The sequence below is a fragment of the Mustela lutreola genome, chromosome 9, assembly GCF_030435805.1.
Source record: "Mustela lutreola isolate mMusLut2 chromosome 9, mMusLut2.pri, whole genome shotgun sequence".
NCBI classification, from domain to species: Eukaryota; Metazoa; Chordata; class Mammalia; order Carnivora; family Mustelidae; genus Mustela; species Mustela lutreola.
In genome coordinates this window covers 72,896,827-72,916,078 of record NC_081298.1, presented here as the reverse complement: position 1 = coordinate 72,916,078, position 19,252 = coordinate 72,896,827, and the positions used below count along the sequence as shown (strand labels likewise).

Below are 19,252 nucleotides of genomic sequence, written 5' to 3'. Positions count from 1 at the left end.
GTCCTCCCGGGTTTCAGACTCGCTGCTGCGCTGCTGCTGCGGCTGCGGTGGGGCGAACCCAGCACGCGGAGGGCCTCGCCTACGACCTCTCACCCTCCCAGACACAAGACAGAAGGGCAGAAGTAACCACGGGCCCAAGAGAGTTGGCGAACAGGAAGTGTCCATATTGCAGCGCAGAAAAACCCTAACTCGCACCCCACCAAGACAGCTACCCGGCGAGGCCCCCAGGGCGCCCGCTGGAGGGGGGGCCAGAGGGTGCCGGGGTCGGCCACCCCCACATCCGGGACCCGCCCCTGTACCCCCAACGCCCGGCAGCTCCGGGGCTTAACAAGTTCACTCCAGGCAGCGGCTGGCGCCTCCCCGGGCACTACTTGGCCCGGCCCAGCCAGGCCGTCTGGGGCCGGACCAGGACTTCACGCCCGGCACGTCTCGCTCCACTTGGAGGCGGGGGAGGGGGTGCTGCACACACTCCCGAGGGGCTTGAGGCACTTCCTCTAACAGCAGATTCGCCCCGAGTGGAGCCCTAAGCGTCCTCAGGGCCACCCCCGAGCCTTGCCGGAGAGCCGGCACCCCTAGCCACGGATCCCGCCGCGCGGCACCCGCTCCGGGGCAGTCATTACCTCTCACGAAAAACTCCTAACTCCTCACGGGGCCGCGCTCCCCTTAGTTTGACACCCCCGGGAACCCACGCAGGACCCAAGCCAAGCGCAGGGGAGACCCCCATGCCGGCTCCAATTCCTCACAGGACAAAAATGTCCGGGGGCGTCACGGGACAGCCGCGGGCGCGTCACGGGACAGCCGCCTCCGCGCCCCACGCCGGGCGCCGACCGCACGCGCTGCCTCCGCGCCCGGGAACTGCGCGGCGGGCCGGGGCTAGGAGCGCGGCCGCCCGGCGGCGCCCGCCCAGAAGGGCGCCACTCCGCACGGGACTCACCGTCTGCTCGACCGCCGCAGCGGGGAGGCGAGGGACGGGCAGGGGAAGACACAATATGGCAGAGCAGCGCAGCTGCTCCCGACGGCTCCCAGCAGCCGCCTCCGGGAAGACGCGGCAAAGAGCAGGCAGCGGCAGCTGCGGTGGCGGCCGCGGCAGCACCACATCCCCCTCCCGCTCGCTTCCTCCCCCTCCCTGCACCCTCCCCCGATGCCATGGCAACGCGGCGCCAAGGAGATTAGCCCCGCCCCTCCCTCTGGTCCCCGCCTCTTGCGACCACTCCGGAGGGGGCTCGGCCCGCCCCTCGGTGTCCCCTCCCACCTCCTACCTAAGGGCCGGCCCGGGTCCTCGCCGGCTGCTCTGAACTGCTGATGGGAAGGAAGGGTGATGCAGTGTCCGGAAGGGCGGGGTTCGCACGGAAGGCAGGGAGGAGACGTTGTGGGCCAGTGCTGCTTTCGGGCTGAGGAGGGGCTGGGAAGGCGGGAAAAATGGAAAGGCCTCGCCTGTCCGGAAGGACCTATAGGAGGGCGGCAGGGCGCGGCACGGCCCCTGAGTGGCCGAAATGGTGCGGAGGCGGGGCTAGGGTGGCCTCCCCGGTCGGTCGGCCGGGGAAGCCTGGTGCTGGGACTGCCCTGTAGACCTCCAACAGCAGGAGCTTCTGGGGGCTTTCCCAAGAGCTTTCCGCCATTGGCCAGACTTTGAAAGCGCTGTAGGAACGGTAAAACCTTAATATGAGCTAAAAGTCGTTATTACACTCGCTTTACTGAAATTTTAAGTGAAAACTGAGCTCAGCGTGTTTGTGGTGGAAAAAAAAAAGGGTTGGAATCAGATCCAAAATTTAGTAAGCATTGCATTTATTGAGCCCTCACCAAGTGCTAGGGACTGAGCTAAATTTTTGACATGCATTGTAATAATCATAATGCTAAGATAGCATTGCCGGATAAAACACAGGAGTGTCCCATTAAATCAGAATTTCAGATAAAGACAGAATCATATTTTTTAAACAAGAGAATGTTCCATTTGGTGGTTTGTGTGGGTTTTTTTTTTTTTGCTAAATCTGCAAACCCTATCCTAACTCTTACAAATTCCCACTTTACAGATAAGGAAGCCGAGGCTTAGAAAAATAACCTGATAAATATAAGGTAAGTGGCAGAACTAAGGCTCCATCTTACTAAGATTATGATTCTGATTACTAGATTTCTGAAAATCTATATCCACATCTTCAAAAACAAGAGTAGTCATACCTATCTCACAAATGTGCTGAATGGATTGAAAGAAAAGGTGAAGAGACCTGCATAGTGACTGATGCATGGGAGGTTCACATTCTTCCTGAGCAATGAATGTTAACTGAATATTCACTATGTGCCAGGCTATGAGTATAAAGTGAGCTGATTATGAAACAAGCTTCCTACTGATAATAAAACAAGTCAAACTGTGGGGATGACAGAGACACAGAAGAATTATAGGCATCAGAATGTATAAAATCAAAATGGAATAAAAAATGGAAGTGTTCAGTCCTCATTCCACAGAGGAGAATGCTGTGTCTGTACGATTTGACCAAAATCACCTGCCAGTTCCATTTGGTTCTCATTGCACTGTCCTGAAAGGCCTCATAACTGTATTTAGAGTAAGAGGCCACAAGGTAAATATACAGTCAGCTTCAGTTAAAGCAAGAGTTGCTTCATTTTTTCCCTTTAGAGCAATCACTGTTGCCTCCTCATGTGGACAAACTGAAGGTTTGTCTCCCGGAGGGAGAAGGTAGTAGAAAGGGAGCAGAGGAACGAAGGGAAGATTGAGAGGAGGTAGCTTCTGGTGAGCTATGGCCTTCTCATACCTTAGTCCTTTGTTTTATCTCTGCTGCCCTTGGTGATCCCTAATATAATATAGGTCTTCATCTCCTTACAGATTATTGTAATAGCATCTTATTTGATATATTGAACTTTAGTTTCTATTTTTCCTTCTAATCAATTATTTATTTATTTATTTATTTGACAGACAGAGATCACAAGTAGGCAGAGAGGCAGGCAGGGAGAGAGGAAGGGAAGCAGACTCCCTGCCAAGCAGAGAGCCCGATGCAGGGCTCCATCCCAGGACCCCGGGATCATGACCCAAGCTGAAAGCAGAGGTTTTAACCCACCGAGCCACCCAGTTGCCCCTCTAATCAATTTTAAACTCAGGTGACCAAACAGTCTTCCTCAACTCTAGAAGAATCACAGAATTTGAGATCTGGAATTAATATATACTTTAAAGATGTCTTCTAGGAGCCCAGTTTATCATGGATGCAAAAACAAATCCAGAACAGTTAAGTAACTTGTTCAAGGTCAAATAATAAATGTACTGCATGGGCATCCACTAAGAGCTCTCTGCTGGTCCTCTCTACTAATTCAATAGAGAGGCTGGGAACATTTAAATAATCTCTGTGGGTAAAGCTCAGGTCCCTTAGGAAATCTGTCACACTTTAAGTTTAGAGTCCAGGGACACTTGTATACTTAAAGGCTATTTTAGAGGACTTTGGACACCTATCAGGGAAAAGCTCTGATTAAAACTAATGATGATTCAGCGTGAGTAGCTTTTCCCAGGAGTTTACAAGAGTGAAAAGGCTATGAAGGCATAGTTTAACTCTTTTGGAAAAAGAGGATCCTGGCATTTAAGATATCTTTCAAAGTTTGTATTCTTCGTTCTCCAAAATACTTTAAAGGAACATATTCAGTAATAAACCTCCCTGGAAGACAAATGCATTAGAAAATATATTGTTTGAAATGCCCTCATATTTAGGCTAAAATATGATATAAACTTGAATATATGTGTTTATACTTTAAATATATTTATCATTGTATTACATATATTTAACAAAGACTCTTTAATCATGACTTGGTGATTCTAAAAATAACCAGTTTACTGATAACAATTGTAGGCTTCAATCCCCTTGAAGTCAATGACCATATCTTTTTCATTCTTATAGTCTAATTTCTTGGAACAGTTTTTGGGACAGAGGTGATATATAATATATTATGTGTATAATATATAACAGTGATATTTGTTGATAAAAGTAGTAACTTTTCTCAAATTACGAGCTGCCAGAACTAGGATACAACAGTTCTAAGTACTGGTCTGCCACTTGGGCTAAAAAGATGGAATTGTTAATGAAGGTCTTCTTTTTTTTTTTCCTTTGAGGATTTTTTCAGTGTACTTCCTAAGTGCAACTGCCTGTATTTGATAGTACCTACATTTCTCTTTTTTTAAATCTTATTTATTTATAAAGATTTAGTTTATTTATTTGAGAGAGAGTGAGCGAGAGAGAGCACAACCCAGGAGAAGAGACAGAGGGAAAGGGAGAAGCAGACTTCCTGCTAAGCAGGGAGCCTGACTCAGGGCTCAACCCCAGGACTTTGGGATCGTAAACCTGAGCTGAAGGCAGACACTTAACCAACTGAACCACCCAGGTACCCAAGAACCTACATTTCTATAGATCCTGTTATTGGCAGTAATTTGGACCAAATTACTTAGGACTTAGTGTCTCACTAGTTTCTTACTAAGGACACTTACTAGGACTAGTGTCTTACTAAGGACACTGGAAAAACTTAGCAAAATATAAAAATATCAGCTTGAATGTGTTAGATAGAAATTATAGTCCATGACCTGAGGGTTGATGGAGGCCCAGTGAATCCACTTATATATTCCATAGAAGGTTGCTGAGAGTATGAACAGGAATGGGGGATAGTGATTAGAGTTTAAGATATGCAAAGGGGGAAGGAGCATGATTGGGTTGAAGCCCCCTTTCTTTGGACAAGGAATCCAAGTGGTTATATCCTAGAAGTAAAGGGGAGACATCTCCATTTCAAATCATCTCACCCCTGAGATTGGATTAGATTAATTCCTTTAAGCTAATGTCCTGAAGCCCTTGGCAGAAGCAAACTGAAATTTTCTCTGGAGTAAAGTAATATCATTTTAGGCCTCAGATCCTTTGTACAATTTTACAAAAACTATATCTAGTACACAGTGAAAAATAATCAGTCATACAAAGAAACAAACAAAAAACAATAGAAACAACAACAAAAACTGAACAAAAGGGATTCAGATAGTGAAATTATCAGACACAGATTTTAAAATAACAATGCTTTCTATGTATAAGTAAATAAAACATAAGAATAAAAATTTAGACAGATAACTAGAAACCTGAAAAAAAGAATCAGATGAAAATTTTAGAACGAAAAAATTCACTAGCTGAAGATAAGAACTCAGTGCTGGGTATAACAGCATATTAGACACAGATAAAGATAGAGTTTGTGAACTAGAAGATAGTTGAGAAGAAACTATGCAGAATGAGGTGTAAGAAAAAGGATGGAAAATACACAACACAGGGAAAGCACATAGAAGATATAGTTATAAAGCTTAATATGCATGTAGTTGGAATTCTGGAAGGAAAGGAAAAATAGTATTGGGCAGAAATAATATTTGAATTAATGAATCACCAGCAGGATATAGTTGGCATGTAGATACATCATGAAAAAAAAAAATGCTAAAATCCAAAGACAAAGAGAAAAATCTAAAGAGGAACTAAGGAAAATAAGAGCTTATCTTTAAAGAAATAATAGATTTAGAACTGACTTTTTAATAGAATAGTTAGTCTGAAGCTGGAAAATGATGGCACAAAAACTTTACAAAACTGAAAGCAAATGTAAAAAAAATCAACAATTTTAGCATGAGATGTTAACATATTCTGCTATTGATAAAATAGACAAAATATTCAGTAAGAACATAGGTTTGAACAACAATTAGCAAAGTCGATTATAAAAACATATTGACTACTTTTCTATAGTCCTTTACATATGAATAAATTTATCAGTTTATATTATTTCTGTTTTGGCTCATGAAGCTGGAAGGGACAGCTGAGGATCTGGAGCCTTCAGGGTGGTTAGAACCTATCCTTAAGTTACAGATTTATTTACCACTGGGTAGCTTTACCTCTGCGTTAAGTTCTTACTATGTACCAGGCCCTGTACACAGCACAGGGATAAAAGTTGTAGTTATAACTACAGAGAAGGAAATCAGAAAATATAATGTGGCATTATGAGTGCAATGACAAAGCTTTACATAAGGAGCAGTGGGAACCAAGTCCTAATTCAGCCATAGGAGATAATGTCTGAGCAAACTTTGCAGAAAGAAAAGAATATGGAGGAGAAGTGGCAATGTGGGGGATGGGGAGTGGAACTACACCTAGCAAAGCCTCAGCTATGTGAGAGCCTAACTGTTCAAGTCAGAGAACTGTCAGTCATTTAGAATATCTGGAGTGTAAAAGGTTGCTCGAGTTAGGGGTTATCTGGTTGCAAGAAACAGAAATTCGCACCAGCTGGCTAAAGTAAAGGAGGAACGAATATAAAAATAGGCATGGATTTTGTGAGACAAAACTGTGGAAAGCAAAGCCAACATCACAAGAACCCTCCTTCCCCCTTTCTCTCTCTCTCAACTTCCAGTCTCTAATCTGAGCTTTTCTTTGTATGTCTGCTTCATTTCCTCTGCAGATGGGCTCCTCTGCTAACTTGTGTGCTTGCATGCTACTATGGCAGTCCCAAATAGCGGCCCCTGCTCTCCACTTCTGGCCTCCACCCAGTTTGCCCAATTTTCCTGCTAAGCAACCCACATTTATTACTTAACTCCATTTCCCAGTGCCAGTTCCAAATTCCCAGGAGCTGTACAATCTGACTAGTCCAGTTTCAACATGCATGTAGATCAGGGGTCAGCAAACTTATGGCCTTGAGGGGTGGGAGGGGAGTTGGCAAATCTGGCCTGCCTTGTGCTTTTGTAAATAAAGTTTTAATGGAACACAGCCACACACATTCATTTACGTGTTGCCTTTGGCTGGTTTGACGTCACAAGAAAGAGTTGAGTAGTTGCAACAGAGAACCTATGGACCACAAAGCTGAAAATATTTACTATCTAGACCTTTGCAGAAGAAAATTGCTGACCCCTGGGTTGGATAGTTGGATGTGGAGACATAGGGCTGTATAGAGGCTCAAGGGGAGACAGAGCTGGGAATCAAAGCTTTGAGAAGTGGATAAACCTTTCCCCCTTTTTGCAGAAAAAGGATAATGTGGGGAAAAGGCAGCTGAGGAAGTATTTTGAGAAAGGAAATGTTTGAAGGCTCTAACACAGGAAAGAAAATAATCAGTCTCAAGTATGTGCTAAATTTTTCACACAAAGGGTGGAAGAGTGCAAGACAGTTACTCCTTAATCTGGAGAAGTTCATTAAGTTGCTAAATTTAGAAGAAAGTGTCACCATAACTACCTTTAAATAACTCACTTGTGGCAAATTTCGCAGACCCTCCAATAGTTAGCTCTTGCTGAGAGGAACTGGCTGAGGCGCAATGTTCACAGTGTGTAGAAAGATTTTTAAATGCATGTCCTAAAGGTTCAGTATCTACTTTTTAAAAGATGAAGAAAAGAGAGGCATTGAGAGGATGAGATAGACAGTTGGAAAGACAAAGGAAGACAAAGACTTGGGGAGTAAGAGGAGATGAAATCTAAAATTTACAATTTTGGTAACCTGAGCTAAAATTGTTCTAAGGAAAATTCCAAAAAAAGACTTTTCATTTGCGTAGAAAAACCATTAGAGTTTTTAAAGCTCTAGAGATCATTCTAGTGCTTGTTACATTCAAAGTGTAATCTGAGCACGCTCAGCAGCTTTGGCATCACCAGGAGTTTATTAGAAGTGCAGAATCCCAGGCCTTAACCCAGACTCACTAAATAAGAATCGGCATTTTTAGAACTCCCCATGGGTGATTCATATACACATTAAAGTATAAGGAGCACTTAATTAGAATGGCAGTTTTCATATTATTCAAAGTAGACTGATAGGGTTTTGTTTTCTTTGAAACCTTACATGGAATCCAACTCTATGAAACAGATCAGAGTGGACATACTGTGGTTGAAAAATGGGCTGATACTGAAAGGCTGGGAAAGCCCAGGCATTTTCATCCAGTGTTCCTCCAGGAACACAATCTGAAAACCGCTGATATGGGGTGCCTGGGTGTCTCAGTGGGTTAAAGCCTCTGCCCCCCCACCCCGTCTCTCTGCCTACTTATGATCTCTGTCAAACAAATAAATAAAATATTAAAAAAAAAAAAAAAAGAAAGGAAAAGAAAAGAAAAACCACTGATCTAATGGATCTAGAGGAACTATCAGAATCTTTAGGGCCAAGTTCTGCCAAATTCCCAGGCACTCACACTCTCTCTCTTTTTAAATATCTATTTATATTCTTGAGAGAGAGAGAGAGTATTTGGGCTTGGTGGGGCAGAATGAAGGGTGGGGGGGCAGAAGGTAAAAGAGAATCTTGAGAATCTCAGGCAGACTCCTCACTGAGTACAGAGTTCTTGCCAGGCTCCGTCTCATGACTCTGAGATCATGGCCTGAGCTGGAGCCAAGTATCAAAAGCTTAAACCTACTGAGCCACCCAGCTGCCCCTCCTACGCTGTCTTACTTCTACCTCATTGAGAACTTCTACAATGAATACCTCATAGTGATAGGATATGTACCTTGAGAGAGTTGAATTTTTTTTAAGATTTTACTTATTTATTAGAGAGGGAAAGAGAACACAAACAGGAGAAGCAGCAGTGGGAGAGAGAAGCAGGCTCCCCACTGAGCAAGGAGCCCCATGCAGGACTCATCCCAGGACCCTGGGATCATGACCTGAGCCAAAGGAAGACACCCAAGCAACTGAGCCACCCAAGAGTCCCAAGAGTTGAAATTTTTAAAGACCTGGAAATCACCAGTCTAGCTTCCTTTCTCAAAGATGGGGAAACTAAGGCTTAGAATGTGACCAGTGAAACTCAATTAAAAATAGGCATGTTTAAAATTATACTAATCAATCACAGAAGAGGCTGCTATAGATTGAATATTACCCCCCCACCCCCGCCAAAGTCATATGTGATTAGGTCTTGAGAGGGGAGATGGAATGGGATGAGTGCCTTCATGAGAGAGGCCCCACAGAACTCCCGTGCCCCTTCCATCATGGGAGGTTATGGTGAGAAGATGACTGGCCATGAACTAGGAATTGGGTTCTCACCAGACACCAAATGGTGGGACTTCCCAGGCTCTAGAATTGTGAGTAGATGTATGCTGTTTATAAGCCACCCAATCTTTGGTATTGTGTTATAGCAGCCCAAATAGACTTAAGACAGAGGGAAACCTAAAGCTTCAATAATTCTTAGGGACAAAAAGTGCTGAAATTCTGTATGCCTTCCCTGGTCCCTCCCTCCTTAGCAGTCAAGTAGAGAGACAATTTGTACAGTTCTTAAAAGCTATAGGCTTAGACTCAGGTTAGAATCCTGGCTCCACTACTTACTAGCCCAGGCAAAATATTTCAACATTTTCTGAACCTCTTTGTGTCTAAAATGAAGATAGCAATTCCAGCCTCAGAGGGGTGCTATGAGGCCAATGTATGTGAAACAATGGAGCACATGACCTGGTGAATAATAAGTGCTCGGTAAATGCTAGCGGCCCTTGTTATTTTTTAAATGAACAACAACTAGAAAGTCAACCTACTGCAATTTTAGGAATTGCCCAAAAGAATTGCATAAGAGATGCTATAGAGGTCGGTTTCCTTTTCTACCGCTAGAAGAATAACACAAATTTGGTCTATAACAATTGGCTATCTAGTAAATAGAGTTTATTCAAAATTAAATATACAGTTGTGAAACTGACTTTTGACCAATGAGGTAATTGTTTAGAGAAGGCAGTATTAAAGAGATTCCAAATTATATTGTAGCAAATACAAATTTTTGTTCCCCAGTAATAGTGCATTTAGAGTTAGGCATTTTTAGTGACTGTGGTCAATTGCTTCACTCTGTCTCTTTGATTGTGCAAGTCTCAAACCTTGAAGTCACCTTTGGCTCCTCTCTTTCTCTTTAAAATATGTCTAGAATCTCACCCCCATCTCCCTACCTCTACTGTCACCATCCTGCTCAAAGCCACAGTCCTCTCTCAGCTGAATGACTTTAATACTTCCTAATTCTTGGCTTCTCCTCTTGCGCCTGGGCAATATTTCCTTACCATAGCAGCCGGAGGGATCGTCTTAAAATCTGTGAGTTAACGTAACGCCTCATCTCATAACTACTCCGTGGCTTCCTCATTTCATTCAGAATACTGCCAAAGCCCTTATTATAGTCCACCACGTCTTACATGCTCTAACCCTACCACTGCCACCATTGGCCTCCCTGCTCTTTCTTGATGGTGTCAGGCACACCCAGCCCTGCGACCTTTGCTTTCTGCCTGGAATGTTCTTCTTCCTGATACTTGCTTAGCTAACTCTCTCACTTCCTTTAAGTCTGCACTTAAATTTTACTTTCACAATGAGGCTTGCCTTGGCCTCCTTAGTTAATACTGCAAATTATCCCCAACCAAGTCCCAAGAATCCTAATCCCCTTTCCCTATTGTACCTTTTCTTTCCCATAGCAATCATCATCTTCCCACACACTGGATAGTTTATTTATTATGTTTTTGTTAAGTCTGGCTCCCTGACTAAAATGTAAGCTTCCCAGGGACAAGTCTTTCTTCTGTCCTCTGATATGGTCTAATTATCTTGAACACTGCTTGGCATACAGTAGACAATTAAAAAAATATTTGTTGAATTAACTTATTAGTTTTGTGGTTAGTTTGTGTGTGTTTGTTGCACTGTCTTATTCAGACAAAGATTAAACAAATGGATAATAATTTAATAAAACCAATTGTTACATCATGGGGGTTTTTCATTTTCTTTTGACTTCTCTTTGTTTTCTCTTTCTTCTTCGTGCCATGCTGAAACCCCCAAATGTCCTGAATATGACTCTACTTTAAGCTGATGTGCACATTTTCTCACCTAAGAATTAGTGCTGCCTGTGTTGCCCTACCCACTCTCCTTCTAGTACTCAGCCATACCCAATCTGTTCATAGAGCACAACTTTTATGTCTAAATAGCCATTATTTCTGGGACTGCCTGGTCTTACGTATTGGCTAAGAGGCAGTCATTTTCAAGCCAATAGTTCAGGTTAGGACTAAGGCAGTAAAGAAGAGAGAGAATAGTAGTGGTGCACAGAGGAAGATTTGAAAGTCGGATCATCTAGGGGAAAATGATGAATCTTTGTTACTCCCTCCATGGGACAAGAGAAGAAGGACAAATTGGAGGAGGGCATTAATAAAGTTGTGTGCTATTCACTGTGGTTTGTGAAATCCTCCCCTGGCTCCCTTACAAAATCTTCAGCAGAATCTGCATCACCTATAAATATTTGATGGATGGATTTTCTTTTGAGGGGATCTGAATATGATTTGGTTCCTACTTCAAGGTTGACATCAGGTGAAAGTGGAGGCTTTCCATGGCAGAGCTATGTAAGGCACATTTTACATGTGGAGACTGCAGACTTCTGGGGCTGCCTGTCTGCCATGGGTTAGGGTGATGGGCCATGCCAAGGAAAGCTGACTTCCTGTCCCTTCCAGGGCACAGCATATAGGCCCCGCAGCTGTAGAGAGGTGAAGCTGGCAGCTAGGGGATGGTGAGTGTACATAGACATGGGATGGGGCCCTGAGTGCCAATGAGCAGCTGCCCTCATCTTGAAGGTATCCCTGTGCAGGACATTAAGTAACATATTTAAAAACAGCAAGGTGAGTTGAGATAGAGGAGAAGAAGAAAGAAAAACATTTTGTATTTTAGTACCTTTAGCACTGCAGCACATTGGCACTTTCTCTGCTTTTTTGAACAAGGTGCCATATTTTCGTATTCCACTGGGCTGTACAAATAATGTGGTCGGTCCGGTCTGTAGGCATTCTACTTCTTTTTCCTTTCCAAGTCACAGACTATAACATCTGAGTGGTGATGTGTCTTCCATTAGTGAAAATAAGCCAATTTTTACAACATATAGTATTATTAATCTTCAATTACCTTTGATGGGTTTAGCAAAGAGGAAGCAATTTTTTCCTATACCCATAAGAATCATTCTATCATTAAATTCTCTTTATTATATGATTTAAAATGAATAAGCAGGGATGAAAATTTAGTACTTGTTAGTAAAATTCCATTTTAAATTGCAGTAATTTCTTTTCTGAATGTCCTTGATATCCAGCAATCATGATATAAAATGTTGCTTATGTATAGATATTATAATACATAGGAGAATTTATTTTCAGTTCTGTGGCAGTCAAGTCTTCTAAGAATAAAATAAGCATTAAAAATAATTGAAACTTTGAAATATGCATTTCTTACTGATATGATTGCTGTCTCTTCTCGTGTCAGGGAAGTGGTACTGCTTGGTAGAAAGAACCCAGAATTCTGAATTACAAGAAGAAAATGGGCAAATTATTTATTCTTTTTAGCTCCCAATTTTATCTTTGTTAATAAATAAAGACTTGTGTTGACACTCATTGTTGCTCTGCACTGGGCTTTTGCTCTAAGTAGCAAATTTCTCAATTTTCTTCCAACCCTGGAGTTTAATGATATTTGAATCATGCTTTAAACACATACACACATACTCTCTTTTTTTCTAACGAATACTACTATTATTAAACTATTTTTAATAACTATGGGTCTTAGAACATGTTTGCATGAATATAATAGAAACCTATTGAATTTGCTCAAGTAAAAATTCTTTTTTCCTTTTTTAAAAGATTTTATTTATTTGAGAGAGAGAGCATGGGGTTGCAGAGTGAGAAGGAGAAGCAGACTCCCCACTAAGCAGGGAGCTCAATATGATGCTTGATCCCAGGACTCCAGGATCATGACTTGAGCCAAAAGCAAATGCTTAACCCACTGAGCCACCCCGGCACCACTAATATATTATTTTAAAAGTAGTTACATTATAAAAATACTTTCATAGTCCATAAAGGAACAGAGAATGATTAAGTTACAGGAAAGATGGGAATCAATACATTTCAGGACTCTCAGTATCAAGGTTTTAGAGATCTTTGCTCTAGTGCTCCATCATTAATGTGCCTAGCTAGCAAAATATGGAGATAGAAAACCTAATTTTCTGAAATGGCTTGTTTCTCCTTGGTCATATGTCTACCTTTGATCCAATCAGCTGTGGCTCAGGAGAATGCAAATGGGATAGAAACAGGGCAGCCAGACTATTCAGCCAGGATTTGTTCAAAGGTCACATACTGTTCAGGTAATAGCTGGATACAATACATAAGGCAGCTAATGATGGTGTCACTTTGAAGAAGCCTGAACTACCACTGGATTTATTTTCTCATAAACAGATACTGCATTTCATATTCTTTTGGAAAATATCTTCAGATCTTTAAGAGAAAAAAAAATACCAACTTTAATTCAGTTAATCTAGCAATTAAAATCTCTCCTTTTATTTACTTCAGTGTCTTTGTTCCCACTTGACGGAGAAATGTATTGAACCTCACTCATTGCTGCTCTACACTGGGCTTCTGCTCTGGCCAGGTCCATAGAATCCTTTCCAAAAACAATTAAGAAGCTCAAATCCTGCACGTTCAGTAACAAACATGATAGAACAAATGCGTTCTTCTTGTATTTACCACATTATTTTAAACATAAACTGTGTATCAAAGATGCAGGTCATTGATTCCATCCATCCTCCCCTCCGAAAGATTCTTACTTGCCTCCATCACAACAGAGCCCCCTCTGGCCTATTTGTACTATGTAACATCACTCCTTCCCCGGACTTAGGCAAGTAAGCCATATGTAGACAGTTGGCTGGCACAAGAGGATGCACCCCATTGCACAGCTAAATCAATCAGATTTTCCTTTTTGAACATTTGAAAGAGGAGAAAGAGACCTAGGGAGTGGGTAGCTACATCACTTTTATAGGGGAGCTGGAGAGAGTGACTGCCCTGTTCTTACTCTTGCCTTTCCCTTGAATTCTGTAAGATTATTACTTCTTATAGCATAGATCAAGAGTATAATAAACACATGGGCTAATTTGAGTAGGTTACTTGAAATAAAACTTGGTCTAAAGCAAATAGAAAAAAATATAAATACCAATATTGTTTTCCTTTATAAAAAAAAAAACAACAACCTATTATTTCCTAAATTTAGTAGTTCTCTAACTTGAGCATGCATCAGAATTAGCTGGGGGCTTGTAAAGTGCAGATTGCTGGGACTCATTCCAGACTTTCTGATTCAGTTTGTCCAGGATGGGACAGAGAGCATTATATTTCACATTTTTTTAAAGATTTTATTTATTTACTTGATAGAGAGAGATCACAAGTAGGCGGAGGGACAGACAGAGAGAGAGGAGGCAGGCTCCCCGCTGAGCAGAGCCCAATGCGGGGCTCAATCCTAGGACCCCGGGACCACGACCCCAGCCGAAGGCAGAGGCCCTAACCCACCAAGCCACCCAGGCACCCCATATTTCACTTTTCTAACAAGCTCCCTGGTGATGCTGATCTTTCTGGTCCAAGGATCACTCCTTGAGAAACAATGCTCTAGAAATAATTATCTAAAATGACCATATAAAAAAAATAAAATGATCATACCAACATGACTTTTTTTTAAAACCCTGAATTAAGATTCTTCAAAAGAGTACAGTATATAAGAGATTTCATGCCCTGGTAGAAGCCAAATAACCTAGATGCAGATACTAGCTCAGCCACTTACAAAGCCGCTTGGACAAGATACTTAACATTTCTGTGCCTCTTCATCTGTTGAGTAGAGAATGTAATAGACAATGCTAACAAGCAGCCTGGCACTGTATAATTGCAGGCATTCATATAGAATCCAACATATGAATGGCATCCCCTAGAAATGTGTGAAGGGACCGTCAGGAATACCTACCTGAGGGAGCTGTAACAGTTAAGATCATTACAAGGATTAAATAAAGTATAATGCATATGAAAGGTTTAGAATAATACCTGGCACATGGTAAGGGCTCATTAGATGCTAACTACTAGAATCTGGTCCATATATTAGCTATGCAAAGAAAATCTTGAAAACATAGTCATGGTGACTGTATTCTTAGTTGAGAATTAAAGGAATGCAGGGTGCCTCAGTGGCTCAGTGGGTTAAGCATCTGCCTTTGGCTGAAGTCATGATCCCAGAGTCCTGGGATCAAGCCCCATATCAGGCTCCCTGCTCAGTGGGAAGCCCGCTTCTTCCTTTCCCACTCCCCCTGCTTGTGTTCCCTCTCTAGCTGTGTCTGTCTCTGTTAAATAAATAAATAAAATCTTTAAAAATAAGCAAATAAAATAAATAAAATCTTTAAAAAATAGATAAAATCTTAAAAAAAAAAAAAAACCCGAAAGGAATGCAGTTACCACTGTGCAGGCATACTAGATTAAAAATGTTTTTTCTAAGAGATATATTCTTTGGAGAGCAAGGAAGCCAAAAAAGAAAATATGACCTTAATTCTCCCAGGACACAAAACTACCCTTTATACATATCCAGTATAAAATTCAGCAAATAACCACTGCTGTCCCCAAATAGTTTTTTAATATCCTGAACTATTAATACTCTGGCTATCAAGAAGTAGTTAGTGCTCTGTATAGTTTGGAGCCTAATGATTTTTTAAACTAAGTCAAATTTCCTTCTCTAACATACAGTGTCCTGATTTAAAATATTACTGTAGGGATAGGTGGTAGATTGCACAATTTTATTTGACAAGATAAGAAAGTGCTTTAAGCACAGAAATAGTTAAAAAACCAAAGTGATAAATGGAACTATAGGAATAGTACAAGCCAAGAGAGCTTGATGCCATAAGAAAAGTCCTTTGAGACATGTATGTGAATGTTCATAGCAATATGACATAAGAGCCCAAACCCAGAAACAATCCAACTGTCCATCAACTAGTAAACGAAGAAATAAAATATGTTAGTTATGTATTACTATGTCCAAATCACCACCGCCCCCCCCCAAGATGTAATGACTAAAAAAAGTGTTTATTTTCTCACCGTTCCTGTGGGTTTGGAATCTGGACCTTGCTTAGTTGGGTAACTCTAGTCTCTTTCAAGATTGAAGTGAAGGTGCTATTCAGGGTTGCATCTCATCTGAAGTCCATGCTCACTCATATGGTGTTCATAGGCCTCAGGTTCTCGTTAGTTCTGACCATAAACATCAGTTCCTTTGCCATGAGGGATCTTTCCATAAGGCTGCTTACATCATGGCTGCTCAGAGCAAGCGAATCATGAGAGAGAGAGAGAAAGAGAAAGCCCTAAGAGGAAAGCTATAGTCTCTTTATAACCTAATCTTAGGAATGACATCTCACCAAATTCAGTTTATTAGGAGCAAGTTGCTAGGTCCAGCCCACTCTCAATGGGAAGAAACCACACAAGGGCATGAATACCAGAAAGCAGGAGTTATCTAAGACCATCTTAGAATTTGCCCACTTCTATATAAAATCCATACAACAGTACTATTCGGCAAAAAAATAGGAACAAACTACCAAGATATGCTGCAAATGTGTGAACCGCAAAAACGTTAGGCTGAATGAAAGAAGTCAGACTTAAAAGATTGAATACAGTACTGTATAATTCTATTACTTGACATTCTGAAAAGGCCAAACTATCAAAACAGAAAGAAAACCAGTTGTTACCTAGGGCTGGGGGTTTGAGTGGGGAAAGCAGAATTTGGGGGGGAATGACGGACATGTTCCGAACTGGATTATAGTGATAGCTGCACCTCTCTGTGTATTTACCAGAAATCATTAAACTGTACACTTACAAGAAAAATGGCATGGGATACAAAACAACCGGCGGCCAGTTCTTTTTAAAAACTCTGAGTTTCGTGAAAGGCAGAAGAATTATGTCAGAATAAAAGAAAGAAAAGATACGACACCAACTGCAATTCATGATCCTGGATTGGATCCTGATTGTTGGGGGGAGGGGATGGTGGTATGCCATATGGATATTACTGAAAAATCGGAGAAGTTACATATGGACTATTGATTAGATAATACTACTGTACAAGGTTAAATTTGCCAAATAATTGTCCTGTAGGTATGTAGGAGAATGCCCTTATTCTTCATAAATACGTGTTCTTTTGTGGTAAAGTTCCATGTTTTCTGCAACAACCTCTTGACTAGTTCAGGAAAAAAATTTATATGTGTCCAGAGAATGTGGAGGAGAGATAGAGTAAATCTATTTCATTATTAACAGCTGGTTGGTTAACAGCTGGTGAATCTGGTTGAAGGGTATATAGGAATTCTGTGTATTATTCTTGCAACTCTTTTGTAAGTTTAAGATAATTTCAAAATAAAAAGTTTAAAAAAGTAAAACAAATCTTTGAATGAATTCTCCCTCTTAGCTTCCATATAGGATCAAGCACAGCTATCAGCACAAAGAGAAAAACCAACCACAGAAAAAAGAAAACAAGTACTTTTGACTACTGCTTGTCAGGTACTGTTTTTCTTTGTTCGAACTAATTCCTATAACACCCTTAGAGCACTAATTCTTCATCCCATTACATTATACAGCCCATCACAACAACATAGGGAGTTTAAAAATTCCCTATGCCCTTGCAGCAGCCATACAGACAAATTTAGAAGCTCTGGGAGTAGGACCCAGTCAGCAGTGTTTCTAAAGTTCTCCAGGTGATTCCGCTGTGCAGCCGAGGTTGGAACCACCACGTTGGACCTAAAGCTTTATTATGTGTCTTTTCCAATTGTCAAAGTTGAGGCTCAGGGAGATTCGATAACTTGCCCATGGTGATACAGCTTGTGAAAGTGCAGGGGTTAGAGCTGGACATGGACGCACAGAAAGCAGAGTGTGTGGGGGTGTCTATGTGACCCCATTTTCAGGCTCTCTCCACCACACTTCCTGGACATCTGGAGTCTTCCCTGGGCTTTCCCAAGCCTGCCCTGCAGGCCAGGAGCCGAGCTGGATGCTGCAAAATATGATCAGAGTTGCTTTGGATTTTAAGGAAAATGAACATGAATATATAAAAGATAATGAATATTTGTAGAAAAACTGTAGAAGCACATAGCTTTTTTGTGAGCTGATGAAATCTAGTGATGGAAGTAGGTTCAATCAAGAAAGTCTTCTTTGATAAGTTGTCAGAAAAAAGAAATTGACATCTCTAAACATTCTTTCTCATGAAAACCTTTATCTCCTTTCAACACTTTTTTCTAGAGTATTTTCCTCCTTGGCTTCTCCTGAAATTTCCTTCGGCTAGACAAAACAGACCTAATTTTTTTTAAATTGTAAAACAAGGAATTTTGAAAAGACTTCCCTCCAAATTTAGAATAATTAAATATGTTTCCTTGAAGCCATCTTTACCAATAACTTGCAAATCATTAGAAAGAATTATGTCTCATTTTAGTTTAGTCCTGTCTATTAATTTTTCATATTGCTGAACAGATAACATTCATGTTATAAACCTTAATTGTTGCTGCTCCTAGGTTTTCCAAACATTTAGAAATAAACCTCTTCAAGTGCTATTTAAGCTGAAGAAGGAGAAATTTGACCCGCAGTTTATCACCTAGCTCATTAGCATACTAATATGACTATAATTTGCATTTGACTAGGGGGTTGTGCTTTCACCCTGTAATCTTGTTGGTGGAATATCACAGTTTTGGGTTGATTTTTAAGACAAATTGTATATCTACACTGGGGAAATAAGGTGGTGTTAATACAAGAAGCTTGGAAGTGAATTAATTGCTTTGAAACAATCCCATGTTGGTTTAGCCCCTTAGGTGGTGTTATTTGCACAGCTCTCGCAAATGCTAATGATCAATTCACATTGGCATTTAAACAAAATCAACCCTAAGACATTTCTCACACTCCCTAATGAATGATTCCTTTTTTCTTAGTCTCCGAGTTACCTAGGTCCTGTGGTGATCTAGAGTAGCTCCATTTTGATAAGAGAAAGTATGACGGGGAGACTTTCTAATAGCTCTTTCAGATAACTAGTTCAGATAACTAGCTCCTAGTTAAGAATGACCCAGCTTAAAAAAAAAAAAAAAAGGAATGACCCAGCTCTTTCCTAGCCATGGATGCAAAACTTTTACCTTGCTGTGGATACCCATGGGAAGGAAAATATTATGGGCCTGTACTGATGGCAGTCTTGCTGGTAATTGAGATTTTTATTATTAAAAAAAGTAATTAAATATTTTTTAAAGTAAAGTTTATTTATTGATAAAGTAAATTTTATTTATTTATTTGACAGAGAAATCACAAGTAGGCAGAGAGGCAGGCAGAGAGAGGAGGAAGCAGGCTCCCTGCTGAGCAGAGAGCCCAAGGCAGCTCATCCCAGGACCCTGGGATCATGACCTGAGCTGAAGCAGAGGCTTTAACCCAGTGAGCCACCCAGGCACCCCAGTAATTAAATATTTTAAGTAAGGGCTCCTGGGTGGCTCAGTGGGTTAAGCCTCTACCCTCTGCTCAGGTCATGATCTC

At 41.2% G+C, this 19,252-nt stretch overlaps 1 protein-coding gene and 1 long non-coding RNA gene across 6 annotated transcripts in view; one reads left to right on the top strand and one right to left on the bottom strand.

Annotated features, from left to right (window-relative positions):
- The window catches only part of FOXN2 (forkhead box N2), a 67,384-nt gene extending 66,018 nt beyond the window's left edge, over nucleotides 1-1,366 (bottom strand). Inside the window, exon 1 of one of the 4 annotated variants that reach the window (XM_059134752.1) lies at nucleotides 1,260-1,366. The gene's annotated coding sequence lies outside the window, so the exon portion shown is untranslated. Of the gene's footprint in view, nucleotides 1-620; nucleotides 814-934; nucleotides 1,092-1,259 lie in introns of those variants that run through there. The other 3 variants (XM_059134750.1, XM_059134751.1, XM_059134753.1) reach the window with 3 other exon arrangements.
- Nucleotides 1,367-1,488: 122 nt separating this feature from the next.
- Nucleotides 1,489-19,252, top strand: part of LOC131808598 (uncharacterized) — an 80,554-nt gene continuing 62,790 nt past the window's right edge. Inside the window, exons 1-3 of one of the 2 annotated variants that reach the window (XR_009344845.1) lie at nucleotides 1,489-1,649; nucleotides 2,031-2,073; nucleotides 17,163-17,254. This is a non-coding gene — a long non-coding RNA (uncharacterized LOC131808598). The remainder of the gene's footprint in view (nucleotides 1,650-2,030; nucleotides 2,074-17,162; nucleotides 17,255-19,252) is intronic. The other variant, XR_009344844.1, reaches the window with a different exon arrangement.